Genomic DNA, 12,329 nt, shown 5'->3' with positions numbered 1-12,329 from the left:
GGAGGTCAGTCCATGACTGGCTTAAACGTAGCCCCAAACCATGACAGAGCCTATGCTGTGTTTTACAAATGCCTATAGACACTTACTGTTAAAACTCCTTCCTGACCTCCTCCGTACATACTGATTACCATGAAAACAAAAAATATCACATTTTGATTCATTTCTCTACAAGACCCGTTACTACTGATTTTCAGTTCTGTTCTACGTCAGCCTTTTCTCCCTATTTCCCGTCCTTAAGAATGGCTTTTTGACAGTCACCCTTCCACTGAACCCATTTCTGATCAGGCTTCAGTAAACATTAGATGGATCAACCGAAGGGTCAGATGTATGTCAGGTCTTTACAGAACTTTTCTATTTCTTTTTCCTATTTCTTAAGGCCTTCTTTTTCAGATACTTTTTTAGGCCTATCACCTGTCGCGTCCTCTTTTGTCATCTACTTTTCACTTTCCTCAAATTCTTTAAGAACGCACTCAACGCTATGCAAAGAAATTCCAGGTTTTAGTTAATAGCTCTTTGGAAATCATCTTATTATAAAAGTACTATTTTATGTCCGTTAAACTGCAACATGTTTGGCATATCTTTCATAGAGTCAACTAAACGAATGGGAACAAATTATGTGTTTTTGTGACACGCTGCTAGTACCAAAGTGTGTAAAGATGCTACTGCCTCACTGCTGCTTCACTGCTTCTGTCTGGTTTTCCCTTATTCAGAAGGGGTTGCCACAGCGGATGGCTCTGCATATTTGATTTGATAGATTTTTATGCTTGATGAAATTCCTGACATAACCCCTAAGGCATAGGTGTCAAACTCTGGCCCGTGGGCCAAATGTGGCCCGCAGCCTAATTACATTTGGCCCGTGAAGCCACACCAAATTACTATTAGAGCTGGCCTACTGGTATTATACAGCTAATATATATATTGTTTAGTATTAAGCTTTGCTTGTTCCATATTGTCTGTGAAGGTTCTCAGTCATCCAGGTCATCGTAGTCAAAGGAGCTTGCAAAGAAAAGCGTCTGGACTTCTTTAAGTTGCTTAAAGACGTTTCACCTCTCATCCGAGAAGCTTCTTCAGTTCTAGCCACTTCACAAGCGCATGGCACAACACAGAAGAGCCACCTCCATAGGACAAGACTCAGCAGTCCATCTGCATCTTAAGGATAAAGGACACTCTTTCGAGGATGCCAATGTTCACATTTTGGACAGAGAGGACAGATGGTTTGAAAGAGGAGTGAAAGAAGCCATCTATGTCCACTGTGAGCGACCATCTTTGAACAGAGGCGGGGGTTTACGACACCAACTCTCTGCCATCTATAATCCAGTTTTGAGATCCCTTCCCAGACGCCTTAACGCCCACTCACATCCTGGGCCATCTGACCTCAGGAATTCGCATGATAAGGTGGGGCCAGGTTTCACAATGAACACACCCGAAACTCTGGCTGATTGGGACCCACGCCCAGTTTCCCACCTTGGCTCAGGCGATTAGAGGATCATCAGGGGTCATTTTGTCCCTCTGTGGGGGGAAACTCCCACTAGGTTTATATCTGGGACTCTTCACCATTTGACCTTAGAACTGAAGAAGCTTCTCGGATGAGAGGTGAAACGTCTTCAAGCAACTTAAAGAAGTCCAGACGCTTTTCTTTGCAAGCTCCTTTGACTTGTTCCATATTCAGTTTTTCAGCAAAACGTGTTTGAGTCCATAAGAAAAGATTCATTCTTATATCTGGAGGAATAAATATATTTCAATAAATATTAACGTTAGCCCGCGACTTTGTTCCAGTTTTGAATTTTGGCCCACTGTGTATTTGAGTTTGACACCCCTGGCCTAAGGGATTTGTGTCTCCCGGTCTTGAATCAGGGATCTTTCACATGTTAGGTGAATGTGTAAACGGCAGCAGATACAACTACAGATGGTTGTCTGTTAGGTTCATCTCTCGAGTTAGATCCTTTTTCATGATTGAATGACTCATAGGTCATTGTTAGGTGGCTTAACAAACACACACATAGAAACATTCCTCTGAAATGGTCAGGTAAAAGGACTGGACAAAAAAAAAATGAGTGAAAAATAGCTCATGTTCAAAGAAATTGTTGAAAGACCATTAGATGCCTTGGAAAACAATTGCTTAAGACCATATAGAAAACTTACAAGAACGTCTGGCTTCATAGACACAAAATATAGAGAAGTGACACCTAGTTCAAGACTTTTCTACATATATGCAGCTACAGAAAAATCCATCAATTTTGTTTTGTGTTGCACTCATTGACAATCACACTGAAAGTAAAATAAAAGTTAAATTTGATTTTGATAAAAATACATGGGATGTGATGTCAGAATTAATACAGGACTGGTTTTCAGAATTGTCTTTGTGATCGTGAATCAAAAAGCCTGTAATCCATGATCTCTCGAAATGAATTTGTATAGCGATTATTTTGGTCATCCAACTCTCAGGCAATTGTATCTTGTGTATTAAGTGTAGTATTACATTAAAAACCGTTATATTTGGGGGGGGAATGGCATTTTATGAGTAGGAAATGACAAAAAAGATAAATTTCTAAAATTGTTGTAGATTAATTGTCTGTATTAGCTGTGGTCTCATCAGTGCTTTGTCAGATGTGTCCTTTGGAGTAAGTGAGGAGTTTTTCAGGAGACAAACTCGTGGCTTCAGACTTGATTTTACTTTATTTCCTTCCTTTATATTTTGTTCACTCACTACCTTGATTTATTCACCAAAACCTGCTTACACTGTCTCAGGCAAAAAAAACAACAAAAAAAAACTTGATTTGGATTAATATCTGCCTTCACAACGTTAAGCCTGCATGTTGCAAACAGACCTTAACCAGTGGTTCTAAATCTGAGGTCCTTAACAAGCATCTTGTTGGGAGTAAAATTTTCTTATTATTTATTTTTCACAGAAGTTAGATGTAAAACACATATTGGACAATCTAAAAATAATTCAGTGTTTAACAATGTGCTATACCTTTATTGGATGGGTGGCACCACAGCATAAACAACTTCTGTATTTCCAGCAAGTCAAATCTCAGTCTCTATATGAAATGCTTCAGGCAGCATGTTAATTCCACACTATTCAATGCAACCTTTTAGTCTGAAACTTGGTCTGAGAAGTTTATAGTTCATCGAGCCTCAAAACCTGTCAATCACCTCAATGTACTGTGTACAATGAAAATGCTTCTAGCCTGTGGTTACAGTCTAGTCGAGATTTTCAAAAAGCAGATAGGAAATGTAAAATACAGTATTAATAGTGACTTCCAGTATGGGTCTATCTATAAAATAGAGAACCACAGCAACACTAAATACTCCAGATGTTAGCACAGCTCCAGAGAGACTGAACCAAAGAACTTCAGGTTGTTTGCAAGTAACTGTATTTGTTTTTCATGGTAAGCAAACTTGCATTTTTAAAATCTGAAGTTGAGAAGTATATTGGGGTCTCATCTTTTTCACCTTGCCTCCTACACCTACCCCATTTTTTCAAACTAATAATGTCCTCCCAGTGCCTCTGTAGTCACAGAGGTAGAGCACTCTAGAGGCTCACTGATAGCAAAGCACGATCTCTGTCCAAAGGAAAGGTGTCCTTCATCACTCAAAAAACCCTTGACACCCAGAGGCACCTACAGACACTTTCTCCTTAAATACTTTTTTCACTCTGTCTGCAGAATTTAATCCATTTTTCACTTGCTCTATTCCTTCTCATTCCATTTCACCTATACTTCTGAGTCTAAACTTTTATATTAGAAAACAATATTTTATCGTCAACATATTAATGCCCACCTTAAAATGGGTTTTGTGTACTTTTACTTAGCTTTTACTGCTTTCCAAAATTTGAGAATGGCTTGCAAACACTTAATGCTAAAATGAGATGAGCCAGAAAGAAAAACACATGAAAAAGACCCACAAATCCCAACCCTCACGCTTTATTCCACAGACCCCTGAAATAAAACTTGATTCGTCAACTTCATTTACACTGACTTCTTACAAGAGACATTTCCCTACTGACAGAGTTGGGAAGTATGTTCACGATAATGGGTAAAGAAAATAAATTAACATTTAAATAATCCTAATCACTTTCTCATGGGAGCCCAGTGGTGAGCATCTGAGGGGCAAGGCAGCATGAAGATAACACAGCCTGTCATTGCTCTTGAAAGTGTGGGGAATATTCCTACTCTATCTCACATCAAATACATGCCAGCTGAAACCCCACTGAGCTTTCTCGAACTAATGCAAATGAAAAAAGAGATCTGAGGGCACAGGCGTGAGAAAGAGTGGAATATTAGGCAGGGAGATTAAAAAGAAAAATATGCAGAGAGAGAGAGAAACTGGCTAAGAGTGGCAGCGCTGTCTCACTCGTCATTGTGTGCCAGTACAGGGGAAATGTTTAGAAGAATTGCTTTGGAATGAATAATTATTGTTCCCTCAAAAAGCTTTCAGACATAATTTTACTGCAGCATTAAAATGGATGCAACTTGTCAGATTATTTTACTCTAAGTGACTTAATGTCCACCGTCTACAGAGAATCCATGCATTTTTAAGCAGGCGCGCCAAATAACCTCCTTTATACTAGGGCTGTGCGATATGACCAAAATCTCATATCCCGATATAAAACATCTATCGTCCGATAACGATATAAATCACAAAAATTTAACATTTTCTGTGAATCTCGGGTAGCTGAAGTGTTCCCAGCTGGGCGTCGTGTATTTGGAGTCAAGTGTTTTACCGATGCATGAAACTACACATTTTTAGACATAGGTTGTAACGGCCGCCATTTTCTTTGCGGCGTGCTGCAGGGAAAAGCCTGTTCTAACGTGTGAGTCTAAGGTTTCTTTTTTAGCACCTGGCGGCTCTTTTTTGCTACTCATCGGTAAATACTCTGCATACTATTTCATGTGATTCAGTTTATTTTGAAAAGTCTCAACAGGATCTTGAGCTTTATTGTGAAAGGTTTATGTGGAAAATAAACAAGCGGACACGTGATGGTTTTACCATCGTTGTTGCTAACGACAATGCATAAAAACAGGCGCTTGTCCGTCTGTAGTGTGGTTATATTAAATATAAGAGAAAGAGAGAACTTTAGGAAATTAATATAGCCGCTACAGTGACCATCAAAACGATGAAAAAATATTGCCATAAACAGTTTATTTTATAGCGTAAAATGAAACAATAGACGTTTTTATATCATCATCCGATATATATCGTTATATCGAACAGCCCTGCTTTATACCACAATTACTTATGGCCATTGCCATTCAAAAAGCACAATTTCCTGTTTAGTGTATGCTGTCACAATGTGGCCACCCGAAAAGTAGATGAGCAGACAGCCTGACAGAAGAAACTGCAAGAACAAGCAGCAGCTATGACAGAAACTGCTCTCCCTCTCATCATAACCCAAGGCCACAACAGGTATCTAAGAATTCAGCATAAGATTAAGAACTTCAAATTAAAATTCCATACAAGACTGCTGTCCGAGGTCTTTTTTAGGTCAAGGTCCTCAAGGAAAACTGACGAAAGGAGCCGTGTTGGCAGATTTTTCAATACAAGTTTTCGAAGGTTGGAGGAGAAGCAGTGCTCGAGCTGAAAAATCACTGAGGTGTCGCAGAAGTGAGTCTTGCCAATTAGAAGAAAGATCAGCTAGTTTCCCTACAGTGTGGCTCCAACTGACTTTTCTATGTTTTGTGCCTCTACCTTGAGAAAAAACAAATTATTCATTTAACCAGGATAAATGGTATAACTATGGTATGTTTTTATTGTAAATTGCTACGGTAAAAGTTTAGCATTAAATATTTAGAATGATCTTGCTGCACCACTGTTCTGGACTGCATTTCAGTCAATAGTTTTGGGAATCGTGTCTAAATTGATGGACACTGAATTCAGGAAAGTAAAGTCAGACTTTGGAATGTGTCTGATTTGTAGTAGCCTAATTTTTTAGCACAACGATACTCTCATACACACCATCAGTGCAGATCAGTGACAGACAAAGTGGCTCTAATCCTAGCAACGCTGTTTTTAAATTGACTAATCTTAACTAGATCTTAACCATAAAGGTGATATTCCATTAGACGAATATGTGTCAAAGGCAGTGACAAATGACCTGTTTTGTTGTTCAGGTGTGGAGACTTGTTGACTTGCATTAATGTCCTTACAATTTGATAAGAAAGTAGTAATTTTTGAGCCTGTTGCTAAAGCCCGAGACTTGAAGAGTTCAGTAATGAGCTCTAGCTGAAACAACATGAATCTTGACCTTCTCTTCTCAACAGAAAAAAAAGGATTTCATGTAATAAGATTCATTACTTTTCACTCTGCCTCGTTTTTTCTTTCATTCGTCTTCTCTCAGGTTCATTGTGACCTTATTTCACCTATAAATACTTTAATATATAGTATATTGTATTAATCAGTGTTCATCTGTAACACAGAATCTGTTATAGATAAGCCCTTAAATTCATCTCCAGATGAGTGACACAGGAGCCCCAGCAGGAGACTGAAGAAACCCCACCCACTCTGAGAGGGTGTAAAGAGAGTTGATTCCCACATAAACACAACGAAGAGAGAAAGATAGAGCAACTAGAGGAGAACAGAGATAGCAGGTCAGGGATTTGTAAATAAATATAGCTTCTGTACATAAAAAAAAAATGCATTCTTATGTAGGTGTGATGAAAGCAGTGGGTTTTATCCGATAAGCCTTCTCCTTTAAAAAGATGGAATTTTTAGGAACCTATGAGATGTACCAGTGTGTGACCAGAACAAATCCACAGCCACTGTGAAGTGCATGTTGACCTGGGTGACCAAGTGACTGAAATCACTCATAAAACGTCTAGATAGGCCAAGTTTCAGCACAACATTCATCTGAACGCCACACTGCATGTCCACTGCTCCGGAAAAGGACATAAATGATCCGCTCATGCAGCAGGGGTCTCTCTGCCATTATTCCAAAATCACTGAAAGACTGAGTAGCGACACTTAGCCTCGAGGCTTGTATCACATTTAAGAGATGGAAATCTGAAAACCTGCGCACATGCACCTAACAATTACAAACAGAAAAGCACCTTTTGTTTTTCTGGCCATAAGTAGTTAGTAGGTAATCCATGTAGATAATGCAAACACATGTCGTTATTTCTTATATCTTCACAAAAAGAGTATTGATGTCTTTGATAATCTACTCAGCCAGTCTCTCTTCCTCTCATCCTCTTTGCACCTTTAGGCTCTGTTCACTATCACAAGTTGAATCTTCAATCCACTCACAAGAACCTGTGATAATTCCAATAAGCCTAATATCAGTATCCCCACCTATACAATAAGAACCTTACAAAGAGATTCACAAATATAAAGCGAAACATGGAATGTATTTTTAATATTTTCTATGGGAAAGAGGCAAAAAAGGCACACACTGCTAGTTATGCTCACTGAAGACTTAAGACAGGGAAACCTACAAAAATTGCCCTTATGATAAGTTACAATAATTTCTACCAGCACTAGAAGCTTACAGTAACATAAACAGAAAAGTAATGCATGATAAAATGTTAAATGTTCTGGGGAAAGAAAGCAAATTTTCCATAAGTGTTATTGTTTCTTTTAATTAGACAACAGGAAAGAAAAACGAAACAAAACTTTATTTATTTATTCATGGACTCTCACTATTTGTGAAAATGATGTATTTCAGTATATGTTGATCCTCTACCACATGTTTTTGATGTCATGGAAGACTCCAACTTTGTTATACCACTGCAATCTTTTGCAAAATGGGTCTTCATGCTGATATATCTGGATTTCCTGAGCTTTCAGCTGGCATTTATGTTTCAAATGTTGCAGCGAAGAAAAGAACAAGAAGAAACTGTCACGGTGAGTTGGTATGAGCAGCTGCAGGCAACCGCCTTTTTGCAGCAGTTTGTGCAACCCAGCATAAATAAAGCTGGAGAAATAAAACAGAAATATACCCTGCATAAGGCAAAAGACAGGGCACTGTGAATAATGTGATGTTTTTCAGGGGGGGGGGGGTTCTTTTTTTTAGAAGCAAGGCATGTCTCGGGGGTCAGTATTAGGGATTATGTTAACTTGACCCATGGGTGCCAGTGAATTAGTTGGCTGACATCTTTCAGTCCTGACAGCAATGCTGTCTGATACATTTAGAGACGGGGTTCAGTCAGATGTTAGACGGTAGCCAAATTGATTTCTTTGGGACTGAAATGAAACGAGAGCAAGAGAACAGCCATTTAAGCAGGAGGGCACTCGTTCTACATCACAAATCAAAAAGTGCTCTTGTATGAAGAAAAGAAACACCTGTCTTCCTTGTAATAAATTATTTGGTGTGATTAAAGAGTTGGCCAAATTAAGAATATATATATATATATCCAGGGAGTGCAGAATTATTAGGCAAATGAGTATTTTGTCCACATCATCCTCTTCATGCATGTTGTCTTACTCCAAGCTGTATAGGCTCGAAAGCCTACTACCAATTAAGCATATTAGGTGATGTGCATCTCTGTAATGAGAAGGGGTGTGGTCTAATGACATCAACACCCTATATCAGGTGTGCATAATTATTAGGCAACGTCCTTTCCTTTGGCAAAATGGGTCAAAAGAAGGACTTGACAGGCTCAGAAAAGTCAAAAATAGTGAGATATCTTGCAGAGGGATGCAGCAGTCTCAAAATTGCAAAGCTTCTGAAGCGTGATCATCGAACAATCAAGCGTTTCATTCAAAATAGTCAACAGGGTCGCAAGAAGCATGTGGAGAAACCAAGGCGCAAAATAACTGCCCATGAACTGAGAAAAGTCAAGCGTGCAGCTGCCAAGATGCCACTTGCCACCAGTTTGGCCATATTTCAGAGCTGCAACATCACTGGAGTGCCCAAAAGCACAAGGTGTGCAATACTCAGAGACATGGCCAAGGTAAGAAAGGCTGGTTGGCATGCGCCAACCAGCGTGCAGCCTGTTACAGTCGCTCCTGCTTTTCTCTTAGTTTAGCTCTTTTTTCTTACGTATTCTTTTTTTTTCTGACTTGTATTTTCCTCCGTTTTCTATCTCTTACTCAATCATGTGGATTGAGAGAGTTTTTGTTCTTCTGGTGGCCGTGGAACTGTTACTTTTATCAAGGAACGGGACCGCGGCACATCTCCTACACGCACGGACTGTTTACTCCAGAGATCAGCTGATCGCCCTGATGCCGGCCGGCTCGCTGGCCAGGCCCGCAGAAGTACCAGCTGAAATTTGGAGGAAAACACATCGGGGATGCAGAGGTCAAGGACAGAAGAGAAGAAAAAAGGTGACGGTGAGACAGCGGAGGCTCGAAGCGAGGAGGAGGTTTAAACCGTGTCTGCCGTCTATCGTGATGGGAAATGTGCGATCGTTGGCAATTAAAATCGACGAGCTCTCAGCACTGGTACGGAGTCAGAGGGAATACCGAGAGTGTAGCCTGATGTGTTTCACCGAATCATGGCTGCACCAGGACATTCCCGATGAGAATGCTTCCGTGGAAGGCTTCCACACTGTTCGGGCGGACAGGGACAGCATCGCTAGCGGTAAGCGTAAAGGAGGTGGGCTTGCTGTTTTAGTTAACAACCGGTGGTGTAACCCTGCCAACATAACAATCAAAGAAAGGACTTGTTGCCCGGACACTGAACTGTGTGCTGTTGGACTCAGGCCGTATTATTTACCCAGGGAATTCTCTCACGTCATCTTGGTGGCTGTCTATGTTCCCCCCTCTGCTAACCCCACAGCTGCATGTGACACTATCCACTCTGCCATAGCTCGGCTACAGACTCAGCACCCGAGTGCCTTTATTGTGATCTCGGGTGACTTCAACCATGTATCACTGGACAATACACTACCAACATTCAAACAATATGTGGACTGTCCCACCAGGGGAGAGAAAACTTTAGACTTACTGTATGCTAACGTCAAGGATGCATACAGCTCCTCCTCCCTCCCCCCACTTGGTAGGTCAGATCATAACCTGATTCACCTCACCCCCCGCTATGTGCCAATTGTGAGGAGGGAACCTGTGACCACCAGGACTGTTAGGAGGTGGTCAGAGGAGGCAATAGCGGAACTACAGGGCTGTTTCGAGGTGACCGACTGGGAAACACTCTGTGAGCCTCACGCCGAGGACATCAATGGGCTTACTGAGTGTATCACAGGCTACATAACTTTCTGCACCGACTCCATTGTTCCAGCTCAGACTGTTCATTGTTACCCAAATAACAAGCCGTGGGTGACTAAGGACATCAAAGCCCTCCTCAACAACAAGAAGAGGGCTTTCAGAGGGGGCAACAAAGAGGAGGTGAGGAAGATCCAGGTGTTACTAAAGGACAAGATCAGCGAGGCTAAGGACAATTACAGGAGGAAGCTGGAGTGGAAACTCCAGCAGAACAGCATGAGAGAGGTGTGGAGGGGCATGAAGACCATCACTGGATTCAGGCCAACCAACAGCAGGGGAGCTGAGGGAGGTGAGAATAGAGCCAATGAGTTGAATCTGTTTTTCAATAGATTCGACACCACAGTGTCTGCTCCCACCCCCACAACCTCACCTGCAGTCAGCCTGGAATCCAGAACCACACCACTGTGCCAGCCTCTCTCTTCACATGTTGCCTCCTGTGAGATTCCTGACACCCCTCCCCCACCCATCACCTTCACTCAATACCAGGTTGAGATGCAAATGAGGAGACTTCACTCAGGCAAGTCTGCTGGACCAGACGGAGTGAGTCCCCTTGTCCTCAAGACCTGTGCCCTCCAGCTGTGTGGAGTCTTTCATAAACTGTTTATGCTGAGTCTGAGTCTGCAGAGGGTCCCGGTGATGTGGAAGACATCATGCCTCGTCCCTGTACCAAAGACGCCTCGTCCCAGTGGCCCCCAGGATTACAGGCCCGTGGCACTGACCTCCCACATCATGAAGACCCTGGAAAGGCTCATCCTGGACCAGCTGCGACCCATAGTAAGACCACATCTGGATCCCCTTCAGTTCGCTTATCAGCCTCGTCTCAGAACATAGGACGCCATCATCTACCTGCTCAATCGTGTCTACACCCATCTGGACCAGCCGGCGAGCACTGTGAGGGTCATGTTTTTTGACTTTTCCAGTGCTTTCAACACCATCAGGCCGACCCTCCTGGGTGATAAGTTAGCAGCGATGCAGGTGGATGCTTCTCTGGTGTCCTGGATTGTTGATTACCTGACAGGAAGACCACAATATGTACGTCTCCCACAGTGTGTGTCTGACAAGGTGATTAGCAACACAGGGGCACCACAGGGGACTGTCCTCTCCCCCTTCCTCTTCACCCTCTACACCACAGACTTCAGCCACTGCACAGAGACCTGCCATCTTCAGAAGTTTTCTGATGACTCTGCGGTGGTTGGATGCATCAGCAGGGATGATGAGACAGAGTACCGGGCTGTGGTCGACTCCTTTGTCACGTGGTGTGAGCAGAATCATCTGCAGCTCAACGTGGCAAAGACCAAGGAACTGATCGTGGACTTCAGGAAGACCAGGAAACACTTGACCCCTGTTTCAATCCAGGGGGTCAGTGTGGACATTGTGGAGGACTATAAATACCTTGGAGTACACATTGACAATAAACTGGACTGGGCTAAAAACACCACAGCACTTTACAGGAAGGGCCAGAGTCGTCTCTATTTTTTGAGGCGACTGAGGTCCTTCAACATCTGCCAGAAAATGCTGAGGATTTTCTATGAGTCTGTTGTGGCCAGTGCGATCCTCTATGCTGTTGCATGCTGGGGGAGCAGGCTGAGGGTCGCAGATGCCAACAGACTTAATAAACTGATCCGTAAGGCCAGCAATGTTGTGGGGATGGAGCTGGACTCCCTCAAGGTGGTGTCGGAGAGGCGGATGCTGTCCAAGATAAAGACAATGTTGGATAACACCTCCCACCCACTCCATGACATGCTGGTCAGTCACAGGAGCACGTTCAGTGAGAGACTGAGATTACCGAAAAGCACCACTGAACGACACAGGAAATCATTCCTGCCTGTGGCCATCTCCCTGTACAACGCATCCACTTAACACACTGTTTGCTGCTACAGCTACACATGTTTCTTTTCCAACTATTTATTTATAAGTGACTTATGTATGTATGTATGTATGTATATATATGTATATATTGTACTATTCTTAGTTAGCATATTGTCTGTCTTGTCTTAATGTTGGTTTAAAATGGAGCACTGTAACAAAAAATAATTTCCCCCAGGGATCAATAAAGTATTCTGATTCTGATTCTGATTCTGAAGACGACCACCACTGAACAAGACACACAAGCTGAAACGTCAAGACTGGGCCAAGAAATATCTCAAGACTGATTTTTCTAAGGTTTTATG

The sequence above is a fragment of the Rhamphochromis sp. 'chilingali' genome, assembly GCF_963969265.1.
Source record: "Rhamphochromis sp. 'chilingali' genome assembly, chromosome: 19".
Taxonomy (NCBI): domain Eukaryota; kingdom Metazoa; phylum Chordata; class Actinopteri; order Cichliformes; family Cichlidae; genus Rhamphochromis; species Rhamphochromis sp. 'chilingali'.
This window is presented reverse-complemented; position numbering follows the sequence as displayed.